General features: G+C 36.4%; 1 protein-coding gene across 2 annotated transcripts in view; it reads left to right on the forward strand.

Moving 5' to 3' along the window:
* Window positions 1-795: 795 nt before the first annotated feature.
* Window positions 796-12,456, forward strand: part of LOC123553850 (uncharacterized) — a 40,417-nt gene continuing 28,756 nt past the window's right edge. The window contains exon 1 of one of the 2 annotated variants that reach the window (XM_053548767.1): window positions 796-882. The gene's annotated coding sequence lies outside the window, so the exon portion shown is untranslated. The remainder of the gene's footprint in view (window positions 883-12,456) is intronic. The other variant, XM_053548768.1, reaches the window with a different exon arrangement.

The raw sequence follows: 12,456 nt of genomic DNA on the forward strand, positions 1-12,456 counted from the left end.
CAATGTATACCGCCTGAGTGGAGTGTATAAATAGTGTTAAAACAAGGTTTTGCTATTAATTATTTTGATTTTTATATGCCTTTAAGCTAAAACAGTAGATAAAATTTAGTAGCACTCTTTCTTGGTTGCAACAAAACTTTGACGTCATTGACATGCATGTTAATGTGACGTCGTTGTAACGTAAGAGTGTTTTAACAGAGAAAAGAATTTAGAATAAACATTAATGACTTCAAACATAATAATAATGAAAAAATGTTACACCAGTGAAAATGATCTTACATTTGTGACAGGGGCCTCCGTGGCAGTGTGGTTAAGGTCGCTGACTTGAAATCACTTGGGGCATTGAATTGTTCATGTGAGGAAGCCATCCAGCTGGCTTAGGGAAGGTTGGTGGTTCTAGCCAGGTGCCCGCTTGTGATGAAATAATGCACGGAGTGGCACTTTAGTCTTCAGGGGTCTTCCTCCACCATTAAAGCTGGAAAGTCACCATGACCTATAATTGTGTCGGTGCGACATTAAACCCAACAAAAAACAAAAACATACATGTCGTCATGTCAGCGCAATAACTCAATAAGTGCATATATATTATATAAGCACTTATTGAGTTATTGCGCTGACATGACGATGTGTGATTTATGTACAATACTTACAAAACATGACAAAATTATTTATCATAAATGTGCAATTACTGTTATCGGAATATAGCATAAAGGGATGAAATAAAATTATTGTATTCATCAAAATCATGTCCTTTGCAGTCAGTATAGACCCAGGTTTTACATATATTTCCTGTATTTGCAGAATTATTTCAAGCTACATGTACTTCAAATGTTGCAAACAAGGCTTCTTAGGCAGGTGATCAGATCACAACTGCTGCATTTGGTAAGTTTTATTATATTGTTTATCAAGTAAACACTGTTCTTTGGTTGTTTTGCTTGTGCCTCAAGTATTAAAAAGTGTATTCAGTTTTTAGCCCCCACCCCCTTCCCCAGTTTCAGACAGTCAGTCTCTCATACCAGTCATTTGAATTGAAACTTGGTATACATCATCAACATGCAGTGGACACTGAGCCACAGACTGACTGCACTTTAATGTCTGAAATTTATTGCTAGAGTTGTATGTCTCTGTTTTGGACTTTTAAACATCATAAGAAACTTTGAGTATGCAACTTGCCATACAGTTTCTGTCTAACTCAGATGAAGGTTGGTAAATATCAACATATTGTGGGATGACATGTGAATTTTGTCAAGAGTTCTGTGTCTTATTATGTGTGGATCCAGAAGTGGGGTGAGCTATTGTCAGGGTTGCCATTTACCTTGAAAAGTCAGGGATTTTTCTTTCAAGGTCATTGAATTGTCAGGGAAATCTTGATATTGTTCAGTGAAAAATTAAATTTTAGAAAAGTCGGGGGAAAATGAAACTCTGGGTCGGTGTTTAAATGTTCTGTGGCTATGGCAGTCTTCAAGCAGTATTTATAAGTATTTCTAATCACATTTTGATGTAGTAGTGTATAAACATAATTTTGAATGTGTTTGAATCAATTTCTTTTGCAAACTTTGGAATTTTGAAGACTGAAAGGCTTTGCAATCCAAAATAAATATATTAAAAGGGTGCATTGGATGGCTGTAGGGGAATTATAGGAGACCGAAAAATATGGTGGCATTGGTCAGTGAGAAGTATGGTTTAGTCAGGAAAAAGTCATGAAAAAGTCAGGGAATTTCGTTTTTAGCTCATCTGATTTTTTGAAAAAAAAATGATGAGTTATTGTCATCACTTGAGCGGTTGCCGGCGTCGGCGTCGGGGTCACCTGGTAAAGTTTTATGTTTAGGTCAGCTTTTCTCCTAAACTATGAAAGCTATTGCTTTGAAACTTAGAATACTTGTTCACCATCATAAGCTGACCCTGTACATCAAGAAACATAACTCCATCTTGCTTTTTGCAAGAATGATTGCCCCTTTTGGACTTAGAAAATCAGTTTCCTTGGTTAAGTTTTATGTTTAGGTCAGCTTTTATCCTAAACTATCAAAGCTATTGCTTTAAAACTTGCAACTCTTGTTCACCATCATAAGCTGTCCCTGTACAGCAAGAAACATAACTCCATCCTGCTTTTTGCAAGATTTATGGCCCCTTTTGGACTTAGAAAATATCAGATTTCTTGGTTAAGTTTTATGTTTAGGTTAACTTTTTCTCTTAAACTATCAAAGCTATTGCTTTGAAACTTGCAACACTTGTTCACCATAATAAGCTGACCCTGTACAGCAAGCAACATAGCTCCATCCTCCTGCTTTTTGCAAGATTTATGGCCCCTTTTGTACTTAGAAAATATCAGAATTCTTGGTTAAGTTTTATGTTTAGGTCAACTTTTTCTCTTAAACTTGATAGCTATTGCTTTGAAACTTGCAACACTTGTTCACCATCATAAGCTGACCCTGTACAGCAAGAAACATAACTCCATCCTCTTTTTGCAAGATTTATATATGGCCCCTTTTGGACTTAGAAAATATCAGATTTCTTGGTTAAGTTTTATGTTTAGTCAACTTTTTCTCTTAAACTATCAAAGCTATTGCTTTGAAACTTGCAACACTTGTTCACCATCATAAGCTGACCCTGTACAGCAAGCTGCATAACTCCATCCTGCTTTTTGCAATAATTATTGCCCCTTTTTAATCCCCCGCCGTGGCGGAGGGATTATAGGAATGGTCTGCGTCCATCCGTCCGTCCTTACGTCCGTCCTTCCGTCCGTCCTTCCGTCTTTCCGTCCTTCCGTCCGTAACAAAATCGTGTCCGGTCCATATCTCCTAAACCCCTTGAAGGATTTTCTTGAAACTTGGGTCAAATGATCACCTCATCAAGACGATGTGCAGAACCCATGAGTCAGCCTTGTCGGTTCAAGGTCAAGGTCACAACTCAAGGTTAAAGGTTTGAGCCTGCCATTTTGTGTCCGCTCTATATCTCCTAAACCCCTTGAAGGAATTTTTAAAAACTTGGGTCAAATGATCACCTCATCAAGACGATGTGCAGAACCCATGAGTCAGCCATGCCGGCTCAAGGTCAAGGTCACAACTCAAGGTCAAAGGTTTGAGCCTTCCATTTTGTGTCCGCTCTATATCTCTTAAACCCCTTGAAGGAATTTTATAAAACTTGGGTCAAATGATCACCTCATCAAGACGATGTGCAGAACCCATGAGTCAGTCATGCCGGCTCAAGGTCAAGGTCACAACTTAGGGTCAAAGGTTTGAGCCTTCCATTTTGTGTCCGCTCTATATCTCCTAAACCCCTTGAAGGATTTTCATCAAACTTGGGTCAAACGATCACCTCATCAAGACGATGTGCAGAACTTATGAGTCAGCCATGTCGGCTCAAGGTCAAGGTCACCACTGAAGGTCAAATGTTTGAGCCTTCCATTTCGTGTCCGCTCTATATCCTAAACCCCTTCAAGGAATTTTATAAAACTTGGGTCAAATGATTACCTCATCAGAACGATGTGCAGAAATTATGAGTCAACCATGCCAGCTCAAGGTCAAGGTCACAACTAAGGGTCGAAGGTTTGAGCCTTCCATTTGGTGTCCACTCTGTATCTCCTTAACCCCTCGAAGGATTTTCATCAAACATGGGTCAAATGATCACCTCATCAAGAACTCATGAGTCAGCCATGTCAACTCAAGGTCAAGGTCACAACTGAAGGTCAAAGGTTTCAGCTCTGTATCTCCTAAACCCCTTGAAGGATTTTCATGAAACTTTGGTCAAATGATCACCTCATCAAGACGTTGTGCAGAATTCATGAGTCAGCCATGTCAGTTCAAGGTCAAGGTCAAGGTCACAGCTAAAATCAAAGGTTTTACCCTTTCACTATCCATAGCAGTGGCGGGGGATTTAGCTGTCATTCAGACTGCCTTGTGAGTATTTTGTTTAAGTCAACTTTTCTCATAAACTATCAAAGCTATTGCTTTAAAACTTGCAACAGTTTTTCACCATCATAAGTGGACACTGTACATCAAGAAACATAACTCTTTCCTGCTTTTTGCAAGAATGATGGCCCTTTTTAGACTTAGAAAATCATGGGTAGGACAATATTTCTATTATACAAAAAAAATCAGATTAGCGTCAGCACCCGCAAGGCGGTGCTCTTGTCGTATCTAAGTGGCAACCCTGATTGTGAACACTTACTATCCTGATTGTCTGCCTACACTTTTGAGCTTACCTGAGCACAAAGTGCTTTTGGTGAGCTATTGTGATCACTTAACATATGTCAGTCATCATCTGTACATACACACTTTTCTTTAGACGACTTCTCCTCTGAAACTACTGGTCAGCATTGTTCCAAACTGGGTTAGTAGCATCCTAACAGCAATTGTCAGTTGCTTGGCATTTAAATGTGTTAAATTAAGGGGAGCGGTGATCTAGTGGATAAGGTGTCGGCTGCTCAATCCAGGGGTCGTGGGTTCGAGCCCCACTGGGGTCACGACCATGACTTCTCATATGCCACCAGTACTGGTTTTTCCAGGAAGCGGACTCGAGAGTGGTTACAATAAGCTTGAAGCTTTTATCACAATCGAGCTAAAATAAATTAGTATAAACTAAATGACCATAATGCCGCATAAGTATTTGAAGCTGATGCTTTAGAAATAAAGAAATTGGACTAAAAATATAATAGTTTTCTTCAGTGTTCTATGCAGTGATCTCCCTTACCCATAGGTAGAGATTTCTGAAGTTGAAGGGAATTAGCAACAGTTTGACTTTAATAAGGTTCAGGCCCCACTAGGACCAATTTTTTTTCTTTATATTTCATTTTTCTAGTAAATTAAACTGTTTTTCAAGACAAGCATTATTGATTTATTGAACAAAAAACAAAATTTTCTAAATTTTTCATTTGATAAGCCATTTTTTGCTGTTTAAAGTGAATTTTATCTCTTAATACAGAAGAGTGCAGGGTTAGACATCTTTGAAAATATTGACTTACATGCAGTAAAAGTTCTTTATTTTGCCTTTACTCTTTAGTTTATTATTATTTATTATTATTATTATACCACATTTATATAGCACTCTTTTCATGCACTTGTACACGTTCAGAAGTGCTTTACAGAATAAATTGCAAAAAATACAAACAAATACGTATACAAAGATAATGCATTCCACATTAACAAAAATCATGAATGAAAACAAGTATAATTTAAAAAAAAAAAGATAAAAACATAAATGTATCGGTCAGTTAACAAAATATTGTACAAAGAAGTGGGTTTTAACCAGGCTTTTGAAAGCAGCTAGCGTGTCAGCTTCCCTGATCTTGACAGGAAGGGAGTTCCAAAGATTTGGAGCAGTGCACAAAAAGTTGCGATTGCCATACATCATGGTTTTAGATTTTGGCATAACAAGTGACAGCGTGTCTTGTGATCTTAGGGTCCTGACCGGTTTATACACTTCTAGCATATCCCTAATATAGGCAGGGGACTGTGACGGGGCGTCTTAGTGATTACGCGAGCTGCAGTGTTCTGGACATGTTGCAACTTGTTTATAAGGGTTTTTGTGGCATCACTGGTAAGATACCGTCTGATGTGACCTATTCTGCGAAGTTGTGCATATCCAGCCCGGCACACCGAGTTGACCTGTTGTTCCATATCCATACCGTTGTCAAATACTGCTCCAAGATTCCTAACACATTTCGTGGATTTTATCACAGAATCACCGACCTTCACAGAAACGTCATCAATGTACTTGGAGTTACGCTTTGATGTCAATAGCATTACCTCAGTTTACATATTGTGGAAAAAATGCATGACATTGTGGATTTTACTGATGCCCCTTGATTAGTTTTGAATGTAGAGAGCAAAATTCAATTTAACAGTCTCACAGGACTCGGCCATAATTTTTGAGTGTTGGAGCTCAATTTCTGTCCGATTAAACAATTAAATCCTTTTACTAATGAGGCTCCCCAGAAAAAATGTTATTGACAGTTTAACTTTGTGTTTTGTAATTGTTAATAGGGGTGTAACACAATTCAATACGTATCGGGATACAGAATGCAAGGATACGGTACATATAGAGTTCGGATACAAATTGAGTACCATATGTATGCATTCATGTGACAAAATGAAACAAAATCGATGTTCCTTCCCTTGAAAGTTATCATAACTTGAAATTTTGCTTTAAAGTTTAAGAAACTGTTATTATTGATACATTTATTTAGTTGCTATCTTCAACAGTGATTGTATGGAAGTTTCATTCAATGTCTCTACTTTTCACTGTATGTAGGATTTTCATCAGACTTGGGTCAAATGATCACCTCTTCAAGATGATGTGCAGAACCCATGAGTCAGCCATGCCGGCTAAAGGTCAAGGTCACAACTGAGGGTCAAAGGTTTGAGCCTTCCATTTTGTGTCCACTCTCGATCTCCTAAACCCCTTCAAGGAATTTTATAAAACTTGGGTCAGATGATCACCTTATCAAAACGATGTGCAGAACTTACGAGTCAGCCATGCTGGCTCAAGTTCAAGGTTACAGCTTAGGGTCAAAGGTTTGAGCCTTCCATTTTGTGTCTACTCTGTATCTCCTAAACCCCTTGAAAGATTTTCTTCAAACTTGGGTCAAATGATCACCTCATCAAGAGCTCCTAAGTCAGCTATGTCAACTCAAGGTCAAGGTCACAACTCAAGGTCAAAGGTTTTAGCTCTGTATCTCCTAAACCCCTTGAAGGATTTTCATGAAACTTGGGTCTAATTACCACCTCATCAAGACCTTGTGCAGAATTCATGAGTCAGCCATATCAGTTTAAGGTCAAGGTCACAGCTAAAGGTCAAAGGTTTACCCTTTCACTATCCATAACAGTGGCGGGGGATTTAGCCGTCTTACAGACTGCCTTGTTTATTTTTCTTTCTAAACATTATACTGTTTTGTATACTTTCTGTGAATAATAAAGCCTTTATACTATTCTGTCATAACTAACGTGAATCCCAGGAAAGTTCCATGGCAAATGACGGGTCCACTACCTTAACCATTGATTGATCTTCATCAGACTTGATTTAGAGCATCATTGTAAGTCCTCTCCCAGAATAGTTCAAAACTGTAATGCCTTGAACTTTGGCATGTAGCATTGTGATGGTTTGGTACCAAATTTGTCCGAATTATGTATCTAGGGTCAAAATGGGCCAAATGTTCAGCAAGAGCCATTGTCATGGGACTGTGTGCATCAACTGGCCTCAAAAGGTTTCTTGTCATGTACTCACACCTGTTAACTGGTTCTGAGCAAAACAGTTTGTGGTGGACAAAACAGTTCACCGATATTTTTGCAGGCATCTGCATTTAGGTAAGTATTCTCCATCCAAGAATAGGTTGGTGCAAAATATGTTAAAGATTTGTATTACAGTAAAAAGTAGCATGAAGGAAGAACATGCCAGGTGCTTCCCATTTAAAAGTAACCTATATTTAGTAAGTAATGACGAGTTAAAAGTGTGATTTTGTTGAAAAAATATGAAAATGAAAGTTTAACGCTGTACATTTAATTCAGTTTCCAACTTAGGGATATTGTATTAACGTCAACCTTTAAAACAATGTTTGCTCTGATATTGTCCAACATTTAAGCATTCTAACGCAATAATATTCAAAGAGTTATAGACATTCAAACATGACATGGTAAAAAAAAAGTGTGGCGGCTCAAAATTATTTGTGTGGTGAGCAAGAGTAGTCCAGTGTCTTTTTTATTTTACTCTAATACTAAATGGTCTTAATGGTATATCAAGCTGGTAACTCTTCATTTTTAAAGATGTTTATTCTACCCCTTCTGTTTCATAGGTAAATTCTCTTTGAACAGCAAGAAATCGCTTATCAAATGAATTAGTTTCTGCTTATATACAAACAGTACAATAAATCAATAATAAGTCTTGAAAGAAGTAAAACCTCACTAGAAAAAAAGGAAAATGAGGAAAAAAATATTTGGTACCAATGAGGCTTGAACATACGCCCCCCTGAAAATTGCAGTCAAAGTAGGTTTATGGTAGGTTATTAAATACTCTTCAAAAAGGAGATACTCTATTATGGGCCTAATAGGCTGAACACCACTAAATCCAGCTGTTCTTTATTTCATATAAAATCCACTCACTTCATAACGGTGTTTCGACATTTTCTAGCATATCAGATTTTCAGACACTTATATTCCCATAAAGAACTAGATCGCTACTTTAGAAAAACAAAAAGAAAAGGGGGTGTTAACTTTTATATAAGAAAACTACAGTTCGTTAAATACAACCCGCTGAATTTACTACTTTTCGCTTCTTTCAATTTCTCTTTTCGTGACATTAAATTCTTACGCCGCCATTTTTATCTAGCATGCGATAGGAACATGCCGATTTCATTAGAATGCAAAGTGATACATACTGAAACGCGGTAGGGTAAAAGTAAGCACGTTGCTGCCGAGAAAATGCACTAGGAAAGGAAAAAAGATTAGTACTATTTATATTTGGACTACTTGTGACTAGACCAGCGGAGGCTTACATTCTGTTTGGTAGTGATCAGCCGGCTGAACACCACTAAATCCAGCTGTTCTTTATTTCATATAAAATCCACTCACTTCATAACGGTGTTTCGACATTTTCTAGCATATCAGATTTTCAGACACTTATATTCCCATAAAGAACTAGATCGCTACTTTAGAAAAACAAAAAGAAAAGGGGGTGTTAACTTTTATATAAGAAAACTACAGTTCGTTAAATACAACCCGCTGAATTTACTACTTTTCACTTCTTTCAATTTCTCTTTTCGTGACATTAAATTCTTACGCCGCCATTTTTATCTAGCATGCGATAGGAACATGCCGATTTCATTAGAATGCAAATTGATACATACTGAAACGCGGTAGGGTAAAAGTAAGCACGTTGCTGCCGAGAAAATGCACTAGGAAAGGAAAAAAGATTAGTACTATTTATATTTGGACTACTTGTGACTAGACCAGCGGAGGCTTACATTCTATTTGGTAGTGATCAGCCGGCTGAACACCACTAAATCCAGCTGTTCTTTATTTCATATAAAATCCACTCACTTCATAACGGTGTTTCGACATTTTCTAGCATATCAGATTTTCAGACACTTATATTCCCATAAAGAACTAGATCGCTACTTTAGAAAAACAAAAAGAAAAGGGGGTGTTAACTTTTATATAAGAAAACTACAGTTCATTAAATACAACCTGCTGAATTTACTACTTTTCGCTTCTTTCAATTTCTCTTTTCGTGACATTAAATTCTTACGCCGCCATTTTTATCTAGCATGCGATAGGAACATGCCGATTTCATTAGAATGCAAAGTGATACATACTGAAACGCGGTAGGGTAAAAGTAAGCACGTTGCTGCCGAGAAAATGCACTAGGAAAGGAAAAAAGATTAGTACTATTTATATTTGGACTACTTGTGACTAGACCAGCGGAGGCTTACATTCTATTTGGTAGTGATCAGCCTAATACCTTAATTTAGCACCTCTGTTATAGCCATAGGTTTGACATGTTAAAGTACAAACAGCTTGAACTTGACTGAATGACAGAAAAGCCCAATTCATTAAGGAGTTTGAATTATGTCTAAATATAAGCACGTGTTGAAGAGATTGAAGAAGAACATGTACAGACAGAACTTAAAAATATGAAAGACTTCAGAAATGAAAATATATAAAATGATCACAGTAATTGGTGACAGAATAACAGATTTGAGGGAGTTTTTTGTATCATTAAATCGCAGCATTGAAAAATGAATAAGCTGGGAAATATCGAAGGTAAACAGTGAACGAAATCAAGATTTGCCCCAGTGATTGATTGCTTGAATGAAATTTCTTGGCTTTAAAGTGCCTATAAACATAAGCTATTGTATTGCAGTAGTTGCACAATTACATATGCATTGTGCTCCTGAAAGAAAAATCACAGATGATGTAATAACTTAAGCGGAACATTCCTAAATGGGAAGGAATCACATCAAACTACCATACCACTGTAACTATAAACTAGAAATGTAGGAAGACCTGTTGATGATATATTATATTGTTAGGCAGAATGATGTGTGATTACATATGCTTTGACTTACATCCATTTGTTAATAAAAGCTAGTGTAAATTGCTGTTGTCTAATTAAAAACCTTATTTTTTCAGAGTCACAAGCTTGATACCACTGTCTAGACCATTTATTAAAGTAAAATAAAAAAGACACAGGATCTGTACTGCTCTTGCTTGTAACACAAAAAATTTTGAGCTGTGCAATTCCCCCACATTTGTTTTGACTATGTCATGTTTGAATGTCTATAACTCGTTGAATATTGCGTTATGTTGCTTAAAAGTTGGACATATATTGCGATAAACTTTCCTTTCCAAAGTTATTTCAACACAAGCACACTAATCTTATAACTCGCCATAACTTACTAAATATAGGTTACTTTTAAATGGGAAGCACATATGGCATGTTCTTTGTTCATGCTACTTTTACAGAAATAAAAGTCTTTAACATAATTTGCACCAACCCGTTCTTGGATGGAGAGTATATACTTATCCCAATGCAGATACTGGCAAAAGTATCGGTGAACACTGGTTTGTCCACCACAAACGGTTTTGCTCGGAACCAGTTAACGTGTGTGTACTGCCCGTCTGTAGAATGTCCCTGGACAAGCAAGGTTTTCCATGGAAAGTGCATGGAATCCCATGGAAAATATGCTATTGACCCTGGAAAACACTGGAAAACACAAATCCCTGGAAAATTTCCATGGAAAAGTGACTGGTATACCAGGGTCACACTGGAAAGTTTCCAGGGTCACACTGGAAAGTTTCCAGACATACAGAAAATTGCATGGAAAATGTCCCTCAACTAAAAATGTGTATGGAATTTGTATGGAATTTGTATGGAAAAATTCCCTGGACACTGAAGTATTTGCACTTAGAGTTATTTTCAAAATGACTCAAGAAACATCACTAGAATTGACTAAGTCCAGTTTTCAGGCTTTTTTTAATAAAAAAGTACAATGTCAAAATATTTTATTTGAGTTTTAATGTCCAAGTATTCAAAATAACCGCAATGACCTGATGATTTCAAATACGCAAAGAACAAAAAAAAAATTAAAAATTAAAAAAAAAAAGATTAAGGCAGGTATTACTGAGTTTTTAAAATTTGATGTTATCAACTATTAATTTAAATCAGTCAAAAAAATGTAGTCAAAATTCCCGGGTAAAGGTTAGAACTTATATTGATCATTTAAATATTTTTTTCATTGTTAACACTGCAATCAAATCATAAGAAACAATTCTTAGGAATAGACTTGACAATACTTAAGATTCAGATCTTTTCCTACATATACCTGCTAAAATAAATGCATTTTAAGAAATAAGTCATGTACATCTCATTGATATTGTATTTTTCATGAATTAAATTATTCACACTGTCCATTTAAAACTTTATAAACTCAAAAAAGTTCCCAGTCAAACAATTTCCAACAACATAGAATATACAACTTGGAACAGTAGCACTATTTATATAGAAACAGGTCACAGCATGATAATCCTTCTTGGTAGTAGAAAGATCTGTACAACAATTATATCAGTTAATCCCTATGGATTGTACTGTTTCTGGCTGCTATAATGATGTTGCAGAAGAAAAAAGTTTGCTTAAAGTAAATTCAGTTTCACAAGTAAGGTCCCAATCTCCTGGTGATTTTATTTGTTTCATTGCAAGGACCTCTAATTTATGTCACAAACAGACATTCACTTCCAGACAGAATCAATTATTTACTGGTCAATCATGTTACTGCATTCAGTCTCTTTCTATTTTGTTTGGAAGCAAGGCACCATATCACCCCTACTGTATCAATAACCATCAAAGGTTCACCCAGATGTTTTTACGGGAAACTACCATGTCATACATGTTCCTGCAAAAAAAAGAACTGTCTTTTCAAAAACAAGTCTTAGAATGTCACAAACATATATCAATATTATATAAAATATATATGTCTAATAAAAATGAAAACAAAAAAATGAAATTTATATCCATTCTAATTACAACAAAATTAACAGAAAAGCACTGAAGTCATTTTAAAAAAGCAAATAATAACAGCAAAACCCCTACAATACACTACTCTATTAAATACATGGAAAGTAAAGGGGAATATAGCCTTGACAAAGTGTGACCTTGACCGTGTGACCTGGGTTTACATGCTGTATGTTGTCTTGACGAGGTCAGCCATTGATGCTATTTTTAATGAAAATCCTTTTCAGTGGTGAAAAAGATATTAAGTGGACACAAATTAAAGGCCTCTTATTAGTGTTACCTTGACGTTGCCCTAATGACCGGGGGAGCGCTTAATGGTGAAAATTTGATCAATTTGATGCGAATTCATACTTGTAGTTTAGAAGGAACAGAGTGGACACAAATTTAAAGCTATTTATCTTTGACATTCAAGTGTGACCTTGACTTCTGTGTTGCGGGCTTTGCATGTCCCCTGGT

The sequence above is a fragment of the Mercenaria mercenaria genome, chromosome 7 (genome assembly GCF_021730395.1).
Source record: "Mercenaria mercenaria strain notata chromosome 7, MADL_Memer_1, whole genome shotgun sequence".
In the NCBI taxonomy this organism is placed as follows: domain Eukaryota; kingdom Metazoa; phylum Mollusca; class Bivalvia; order Venerida; family Veneridae; genus Mercenaria; species Mercenaria mercenaria.